The following is a 10,309-nucleotide window of genomic DNA, read 5'->3' as shown; positions in this document are numbered from 1 at the left end:
TTCATCATGTTGGCCAGGATGGTCTCGATCTCTTGACCTCGTGATCCGCCCGCCTCAGCCTCCCAAAGTGCTGGGATTACAGGTGTGAGCCACTGCGCCTGGCCCCAAGGAGTACTTTTATTAAAAAGATTATCTGAAGAAAAAGATATAAATCTGATGTTAAATCAAAACATTAAAAAAATTATAAATTATATAAGGATGTAACATACATTTAAAAAAAGTAAATCTGGGCTGGATGTGGTAGCAGCCTGGGCAATGTAGCAAATCCCCAGCTCTACAAAACACAAACAAAAAAAGCTGGGTATGGCTGTGCAAGCCTGTAGTCCCAGCTACTCAGGACTGAGGCAGGAGGATTGCTGGAGCCCAGGAGTTCGAGATTACAGTGACCTATGATTGTGTCATTGCACTCTAGCCTGAGTGACAGAGTGAGACCCTGTGTACACCTCTTCTCCTACGAAGAAAAACGAATATTAAACTCCAGAGCCGAGTGTGGTGGCTAATGCTTACAGTCCCAGCTATGTGGGAGGACAAGGCAGGGGGCCAGTTCAATGCTGAGTGCCTGCCTGAGTTCTTATCTGATGACTTACTCTTTAACGAAAACAGATTAACAGTATAGCCGTGTTTCTGTAGGTCTTTAGTATGGAAAACAGTTTTTCAGTTTCATATCCCCGAAGTGCTGGGATTACAGGTGTAAGCCACCATGCCTGGCTGTGTTCGGGTTTCTTAAAGTTACTGTCTAGCTGGGCGCAGTGGCTCAAGCCTGTAATCCCAGCACTTTGGGAGGCCGAGACAGGCGGATCGTGAGGTCAAGAGATCGAGACCATCCTGGCTAACATGGTGAAACCCCATCTCTACTAAAAAATACAAAAAAATTAGCCAGGTATGGTGGTGGGTGCCTGTAGTCCCAGCTACTTGGGAGGCTGAGGCAGGAGAATGGCGTGAACCTGGGAGGCGGAAATTGCAGTGAGCCAAGATGGTGCCACTGTGCTCCAGCCTGGGCGACAGAGTGAGAAAGTTACTGTCTAACCAAAGTTGAGCTCAAATAATTTAAAGAACAGATGAAGCGGTCTTTTGTGCTAACACATCCACTGGAATCTAGTCCCATGGTGAGCAATGCTACCTTCTTTCCCAACTTCTTTAGCATACATGGATCTGCTAAATCAGAAGTCAGAAACTGCTTTTTCCACCCCTGCCTGAGCCCTGTGCTTTTTTATTTTTTATTTTTTTTTGAGACACAGTCTTACTCCATCACCCAGGCTGGAGTGCAGTGGTGTGATCTCAGCTTACTACAACTTCTGCCACCCGTGTTCAAGTGATTCTCATGCCTCAGCCTCCCGAGTGGCTGGGATTACAGGTGTGCGCCACCAAGCCTGGCTAATTCTTTTGTATTTTTAGTAGAGATGGGGTTTTGCCATGTTGGCCAGGCTGGTCTTGAACTCCTAGCCAAATGTGATCCACCCACCTTGGCCTCCCGAAGTGTTTGGATTACAGGTGTGAGCCACCGCGCCTGGCCTCTTTATACATTTGAATGGTTCTTTACATATTTGACTGAGTATTTCCATACAAGAGATTTCACATGAAAATCTGAAAAGTAGATAGACTTGGAAACATGAGTGCAGCATCCTTAAAGAGCTGTGATCATTGGGAACTGACTGGCTACTTACTACCCCCTTAATCTGGGCAGCCTGAGATCTCTGTCCACCACAGAGCTCACTGCCCAGGTTGCCCACAATACTCACACAGGTAACCACCAGTCCCTGCAGGCATCTGGCTCCAGATCAAGAGTAAAAGTTCTTCGTTTTTCTCTATTATGTATCTTTTCATTAATAAATGAAGTGAGAGGATACATATATATGGGATGTAAATTGGAAACTGCTCATACAGAGAAAAAAGTCAATTGATGAGGAGAATGAAAACTCAGCAGAGTATCTGGATAGGTAGTATGCCATTTAAGTTTTTCATGAAGGAATGGCAGTGTCATCATGTGGAACAATATTAAATTTGTTACAACTTTTAAAGTCAAATAGTACAGTCAGAAAAATACTTCATGTCTTTATTTTTTTAGTAGAGATGGGGTTTCACCATGTTGGTGAGGGTGGTCTTGAACTACTGACCTCGTGATCCTCCCACCTCGGCCTTCCAAAGTGCTGGGATTATACTTTGTAGAGATTGTTTCTACTCTTCGAGAGGCTGGTAATACTAGTTCTGACTCTCAAATTTAAAACAAGACAAAGTAAAAGATGTGCCTCGCCCATGTCTTGATTTTAGTTACAAGCAATTAGTTTAAAAATAATGGCTGCTGACATCTTACTTGCTAATTTAAAGAATAATTTTTTTTTTTTTTAAGATAGTCTCGCTCTGTTGCCTAGGCTGGAGTGCAGTGGCACAATTTCAGCTCACTGCAACCTCTGCCTCCCAGGTTCAAGTGATTCTCCTGCCTTAGCCTCCCAAGTAGCTGGGATTACAGGCGTGTACCACCACACCTGGCTAATTTTTGTATTTTTAGTAGAGATGAGGTTTCCTCATTTTGGCCAGGCTGGTTTCGAATTTGGTTTCCTCATTTGGCCAGGCTGATCTCAGGTGATCCACCTGCCTCAGCCTCCCAAAGTGCTGGGATTACACGCGTGAGCCACTGCGCCTGGCCAAGAATAATCTTTTGAGAGATGGCAATTTATTTTATTTGGTACTGGTTTTGGCATTGGTGATCAAAAATTTAACAGGCCAAAGACAGAAAAGTGAATACGTTATGCATATAATCATAGCAAACACCCATCAGACTGTTCAAAGGTACAGCAAACGAGACTGTGCAGTTAGTTCTTTCTTTCATTAAAAAAATTACTTAATATAAATAAAAATGCTTTTATGAGGAATGACATCAAATGTATGACAGTTATCCTTCAAATCTAGCCAGCGTGCAGTCATTCAGCATGAGGGCCATTTTAACAATACTGAGAAAATACATACATGGAAAGGAAAACAAAACCCAAGTTTCATTAAAGGTGCAGTACCCACAATAAAAGGTTGATTAAAACAGTATCTTGTTCTATGATGACTGTATGGCTAAATGAATGAGAAAAGAATTACTGTGCTTCAAGATCAAGCTCATTCAAACGCATGTTTTTCAAAAAAATATAAGAAAGGTAAGTTGAGATTCTAAAGCCTATCCTGAAGCTATATGCATTACTGCTAACAACAAATTTCTGGATTATGCTTCTAGTCATGTTAAAATATGAAAATGATGTGCTAAAAAAAGTAACTCAAGATAAAGGTGAAACATTCACTCAGATGCGCAATGTTTTAATGCAAAAGTTTCATTGTTTTCATGGAATCTAAAACAAAGCCTGTCTGGTTATCTTCACATAAATCATTTCTCCTTTCCAGGCCTTCTCAATAAATGATGGATGAAATAAAACAAATCCTGTGGTTGAAAGTCACTTTCCACACAAATGCCTTTTCTTAGCTCTGTTTTTAGAAGGAAGTCACTCTGTTGACACTAATCACTAACATTTCAGGAGATAAGCTAACCGAAATCACATTTTTCCAGCTACGAAGCTCGTAAATAATAAACTCTCTCAACCGCTAATTAAACCATAGCTTTCAGATAGTTAAGGTACCAATGCAGTCCCTACTTAGTTTCATCAGGGAAAAATCACACCAAGCCCCACCAGTTGTGCTCTAGCTCAGAAGATACTATAGACACCAGTGGAAGAAGGAAGTCACGTAGGAGGCCGGGTAGTTTCCATCTAGTAGGTCTACTCTAAATTCTTGGGTTTTGCCAGTGCCAGACGTTCTGTTTTAAATGAACCAGTAACCTATCACAAAATGTGACATATATCTTCAAAACCAGCCTCATGCTTAAAGAAAATACATCCAAGATCCAACAAAAGCTCAAATATATTTGGAACTCACAATATCCATACTTAATTAAGTAATGCAAGACTATTTCATAAATAAGTGCAAAAATAAAAAAACTTAGACAAGAAAAGAAACTGGAACGCTCTTTAGACTTTGAACATTTTTCCGTTAAAGAGCAGGTAACATTGGATTTACAATCCTAATTAGTTTTTCATACAAAAGTAGTAGTGTAATTTCCTCTGGTTGTAAGAATATCACAGTGATCTTCAGAGAAACAGAGTGGGAAGGGGGCAAGGCGGCCTAACACATTGTGAAGGAGGGAAAAGCTAAAGAACATATCCTAAAATGGCAAAAAAAAAACCCCTCAACCAACCAACAACGGAAACAAACAAGAAAACCCCCAGAGGTGCAAAAATATTAGCAAACAGAAGAAGAAGAAGAAAACAGAGCTAGGTAACAAAAGTCTCACCTAGGTTTTCAACATACAAGACATTTTAAAGAATGCTGATTAGAGAAAACAGTTTAGTCTAAAAGCAATAGTTAGCATATAGCAGAACACATGCCAAAGCAGGTATAACTTTGGCTTTGAAGCTGTATGATCTGATCTGTACTCAGACCTGAAGTTCATCATGCCTAAGTGAAGTCCTCATACCCTATGATAATACCATGCTTGTTCTTAGTAATTACAAAGGGCAAAGCCTTCTGTAGTCTTCCTTATAATCTACTACCTTGGCCTAACCAATTAAACTCAAATCAAATGCCACTGACTACTTAATCACTATACATACATAATCATGAACTTATGGAAATAAAAAAATTATGCAGGTATTCAATTTCCAAATTTGTTATTCAACTAAGATTGTGGTCAATGTTACTGCGAAAACTAAAATTAAACTGGAACTCAAAACATATCCTTTCCATGAATGAGACACTATGAAATGTTATGAACAAAGCCTTTTCTGTCTTTTTAATCGGACTTATCCCTAATGACACACTTTGTTCCCAGGTCAAGTCACATACAATTCTGCAATGCGGAATGTTCAAAAACCATGAAATATTCCAAGTTGTCTCACAATTCCAACTACCCTTATTTGAAGCTCGGAACTATTTTATAACAAAGTAAAAATCCTTCCCTGACGTTTGGTCTTAGTGAAGTGACTACTAAGGACTAGTGAAATGAATTCTTTAGTTGAAAGAAAAAGAAAAAAAATCCAATGAGTCAGCATCTGTCATGCCAGACCATGCTTTGTCTCCCACCACCCTACCCAGTACTTTTACCCTCTGAAGTACCTGAGATGCTGATGTGACTAATTACCTGTTTTGAGGCTGGGACTGAACTCTCGGCTAGTGCTGGGAGGTGGGAAGGCCTCCGGGGCTGTCTGTGCTGGAAGGGTTCGATATGGAGGAGGAGTCAACTCTTCGTCACCAGAGAAGCTCCTCCGCACCCCACCTGTCATGGGCAGGCTCGACAAACTGACAGGCTTCTTCCCAATTGGCATCTTCCTCTCTAAATATCAAGTCAGACTAAAGTAAGCTTTCACTTACATGTGTGGTAAGAAAAGTGCATTATATAACTAGGAAAGCTGTGCTGCACAGGACACTCTGAAAAGAGAACCAATTATGCAAAGTTTGTATTTCTGAAAACAAGGAAGAGAGAGTGAGTGTGTGTGTTGGGGGGGATTGTTTCTACTCTCTGAGAGTCTGGTAATACTAGTTCTGACTCTCAAATTTAAAACAAGACAAAGTAAAATGAATTACAGAGAGCTTTAAGAACAGCTGGCTAATTTCTTTCAAGAACGTCTCTGCTTGAGATGGGGTAAAAACCCAAAGGAAGAAAGAAAGGGTCTTAAAACACTACTTTTAGGGTAGCATTTCATAGCTCATATAAGCCCAAACACTAGTTGGAGAAATCAAAGTAAAACAGTTTAAATGTGTTATCTGGGTGTAGGATGTTATTGGTATGAAATGTGCTCCCCTAACTTTTTAGTTCACAATTCACTCTTTTAGAAAACACAATTCTTGTTCTAAAAAGTACTTCCAAATTCAAAGCTTACTGCCTGCACATTCTTAAGCAATCTGATTTCTTCTGAAACAAATTTATCAGGCTGGGCATGGTGGCTTATGCCTGTAATCCCAGCACCTTGGGATGCCAAGGCAGAAGAATGAGGATGGTTTCAGGCCAGGAGTTTAAGTAAACAGCCTGGGCAACAGAGTGAGACCCATCTCTACAAAAAATAAAAAAAATTAGCTGGGCAATGCCAGAGTCTGAAGTGGGAGATTTGCTTGAGCCCAGGGGTTCAAGGCTGCAGTGAGCTATGATTGCACCACAGTGCTCCAGGCTGGGCAATAAAGTGAGATCTTAAAAAAAAAAAAAAAAATGTATCACACTTCAGCTATAGTTTCCTATACAAATACAATCCTTTCAAGACACATATAATGCTTTTGCCAACCAAAAAAAAAAATACTCTGAACTCTGCAAATATTGAAGAATCAAGTATAGTACATTAATCATATTGAAAGCTGAAGGATCAGCAGGGTACAGTGGCTCATGCCGGTAATCCCAGCACTTTGGGAGGCTGAGGCAGGTGGATCACTTGAGGTCAGGAGTTCAAGACCAGCCTGGCCAACATGGCGAAACTCTGTCTCTACTAAAAATATAAAAATTAGCAGTGAGTAGTGGTGCACGCCTGTAATCCCACTACTTGGGAGGCTGAAGCAGGAGAATCACTTGAACTCGGGAGGCGGAGGTTGTGGCGAGCCAACATTACACCACTGCACTCCAGCCTGGGAGACAGAGCAAGATCCTGTCTCAAAAAAAAAAAAAAAAAAAAAAGTGGAAGGATCCTTATCTTTGTGACTGAGTTATGTCTGTTTTCTTCCAGATGATAGAATAAACCAAGTAAGAGCAATAAAAAATTACGCTTCACAAAATCAAAACTAAAAGATAAATATAAGCCACACAGTATTCCTATGTAAAATGATGTGGGATTTAAGCTGTTATTGAGTAGACTCAATTCTCAAGAGCCAAACCAAAATCACATGCAGCAAAAACTTCAGACTTTTTCCTAATATACTACATACTCGAGATAAAAACGCAAGGAGTAATGTCCAACTCTTACTACTTACAGTAGTCCCTGAAAATGGTGAGATTTAAAGCAGAAACCAGTGCTGCTTTTCCCGCTCTAGAATTACCACATCTTAAGGAAAAGAGGCTTTTGAGACTACAGAGTGTATATGATCCTTGTGGCAGAACCTTATACTTATTCTCAAAAGTGTTAGTAATGATCCATCCTTCGTGGCATGAACACAACCTACTACAAAGCAAGCTAGACCAATGAAGCTCATCAGCTGTTTCTGCAAAATAAGCACTACCAAAGAATATACCACTAACAGATGATCTTAAGTTCAAAAAGACCAACAAGCTATACGATGAAACAACAGAGCCAGAATATGATAATTTATCAAGGCAAACGTAAAAACAAACAAAAGGTTTTATAGCCCATCTGATACTGATATCAGTTTGCCTGCAATGGATGACAGGTTTCTAAACCCCAAATACTTATTTGTGTAACTAAAGCTTAATGAGACAACTTTCTAACAAACTGTTTGCTAATAGAAAAAAATAAGAGGAGGCAGCACCATGAGTGAAAGCTGCTGCTTAATGCGGCACTACACTTCCTTATCCTCAATTCCAACATTCAAAAAGGTTTTTTTTTTTTTTTGAGACGGAGTCTTGCTTTGTCGCCCAGGCTGGAGTGCAGTGGTGCAATCTCGGCTCACTGCAAGCTCCACCTCCTGGGTTCAGGCCATTCTCCTGCCTCAGCCTCCTGAGTAGCTGGGATTACAGGCATGTGCCACCACCTCTGTCTAATGATTTGTTCTTCAGTAGAGACAGGGTTTCTCCATGTTGGTCAGGCTGGTCTTGAACTCCTGACCTCAGGTGATCCGCCCGCCTCGGCCTCCCAAAGGGCTGGGATTACAGGCGTGAGCCACTGCACCTGGCCTCAGGAAGTTTTTTAAAAAAAACTTTGGCAACAAAGCCGTACCTCAGTTGGTGACACCACTTATAATTTTTTTTGGGGGTCATTTAATGTAAATATTTATATATATATTTGCTTTAGAAAGTGCTTCAGTCTGGAGTGTTAAATAATGTATGTTACACAGACTATATTCTCTTCTAAAATCCAAAAAACTCTCAATTCCAAAGCACATCTGGTCCCAAGGGCATCTAATGAGGTACTGTGGGTCCACAGTTCTTTTCTTTTCTATGTCCAAAGGACAATTTAAAGGTATTAGAGATGATGTCATGCTATTAGGAAATAGTAAAACATTATAGTTAGAGAATATGTTACATGTAGTCCAAAATTCATTTTTTCAGTGAATCCAGAACTCTAGTAATGGTAAATATCACTAAAAACTGGGGTGTTAATACTTCTTCATTAATTACACATTTCTTTCCATGTTCCCAGCCCATTAATTCAAAACAGTTTAAACCCAAGTCAGAAACAAATCCTACAAGAGTCACGCTGAAGGAGGCAAACGAATTGTCTACACAAAGCTCACAGATTAGTTCTAAAAAGCAATGTCATATAGCCACTGAGTAATAAAAACCATTTTTAATTTGACATCTTGGAAAGAAAATTCTGAAATTCCAAAGTCTTATCCAACAGAAAGTGAAAGCAGACTTGTTATTTACTTCACAGAAAGCTTAGTGGTCATACCTGCTATTGTCAGCCCACTGACATAAATGAAGTTCCCATGTGAATTCTTGCTACCCACTTACATATATGAGAATTCCCTTTCATCAGGCTGGTTTGATAATGCTCCCTAAAGTTCTTTTAGGTGAGTATCAGACCTGGCAAGCAGCTGGTGGGCAAAATAATTCTGAGCCTGTGGGAGGCTTGTGCCTATAAACAAGAGGTCAAGAGACAGGCCTGTAGGTTGCTACTTCTGTGTGGCTGACATGGCTTTTGTGCTGGGAGAAAACCTATTTTTCAAAGTACCACTAGAGTGGACAGCAGAAATTTTTTAGTTTCCCACTTAACAAGCAAACATCAGAAAGTTTAGAACAGAGTGTATTTGATTCTTCTTGCCACTTCAGTCTCTAGGTTGTAACTGAGGCAGATCGGCATGTACCTGAGCACATTTGGCAAATCAGCTGGAAAAATCTGTTTCAGTTTTAATCCTCAAGTGTACTTTTACATTTTTTAAATAGCTTGTTTTCTTTCTTTTTTTGTTCTTAGAAATGGGGTCTTGCCATGTTGCCCAGGCTGGTCTAAAGCTATCCGCCCGCCTTGGCCTCCCAAAGTTGCTGGGATTACAGGCATGAGTCACTGCGTCCAGTCCAACTTAAAAAGTATCTTTAAATAAAAATTGGCCAGACTCAGAGGATCACACCTGTAATCCCAGCACTTTAGGAGGCTGAGGCGGGCAGATCACAAGGTCAGGAGATCGAGACCATTCTGGCTAACACGGTGAAACCTGTCTCCACCAAAAATACAAAAAATATGCCAGGTGTGGTGGCGGGCGTCTGTAGTCCCAGCTACTTAGGAGGCTGAGGCAGGAGAATCGCGTGAACCTGGGAGGCAGAGGTTGCAGTGAGCCAAGATTGCGCCACTACCTCCAGCTTGGGCAACACAGCAAGACTCTATCCCCAAAAAACAAAAAAAATTAGCAGATGCTTGATGCTTACAGTAGATGTGAAGCCTAATAAACCCATTTTTCTTAGAAAGCAAAACTTTCTGGAGTGATACTGGTAAGAAATCCAAGTTGATGGCAAACAAGCTTTACCAAATCTTTCTAGAAATGCTTTCTATACTAAAAAATTAGCCAGGCGTGGTGACTCATGCCTGTAATCCCAGCTACTTGGGAGGCTGAGGCAGGAGAACCACTTGAACCCGGGAGGCTGAGGCAGGAGAATCACTTGAACCCAGGAGGCAGAGGTTGAGGTGAACCGAGATCGTGCCATTGCACTCTAGCCTAGGCAACAAGAGCGAAACTCCATCTCAAAAAAAAAAAAATTTTTTTCTATGCTATGTTTTACCTTACAGTGAATTGTTGGCATAAGCCAAAGTAATATAAAATATATTGTTAACTATATTTGATTTTTTTAAATCTAATTCCCCATCATAGAAAACCATAGCTCCTCTCTTCATAAAACTTGTCAGAGAATATTTCATTCTTTTGTGTGTGTGTGTGTGTGTGTGTGTGTGTGTATGTGTGTGAGACAAGGTCTTACCTTGTTGCCCAGGCTGGAATGGAGTGCAGTGGCACAATCTCCACTCACTACAGCCTTGACTTTCCCTGGCTCAAGCAGTCCTCCCACCCCAGCTTCCTGAGTAGCTTGAACCACAGGTATGTGTTGCCACACACTCAGCTAATTTTTGTTTTTTTTGTAGAGACAGAGGCTTGCCATGTTGCCCAGACTGGTCTCAAACTTCCAGGCTCAAGTGAT

At 40.7% G+C, this 10,309-nt stretch overlaps 1 protein-coding gene across 1 annotated transcript in view; it reads right to left on the bottom strand.

The window, feature by feature from the left end:
- Positions 1-10,309, bottom strand: part of MBTD1 (mbt domain containing 1) — a 94,806-nt gene that overhangs the window by 2,196 nt on the left and 82,301 nt on the right. The gene's annotated exons all lie outside the window — the stretch shown is intronic.

Source organism: Mandrillus leucophaeus, unplaced genomic scaffold (assembly GCF_000951045.1).
Source record: "Mandrillus leucophaeus isolate KB7577 unplaced genomic scaffold, Mleu.le_1.0 Scaffold59, whole genome shotgun sequence".
NCBI classification, from domain to species: Eukaryota; Metazoa; Chordata; class Mammalia; order Primates; family Cercopithecidae; genus Mandrillus; species Mandrillus leucophaeus.
The sequence above is the reverse complement of the archived record's forward strand: the minus strand, read 5'-3'. Positions and strand labels throughout refer to the sequence as shown.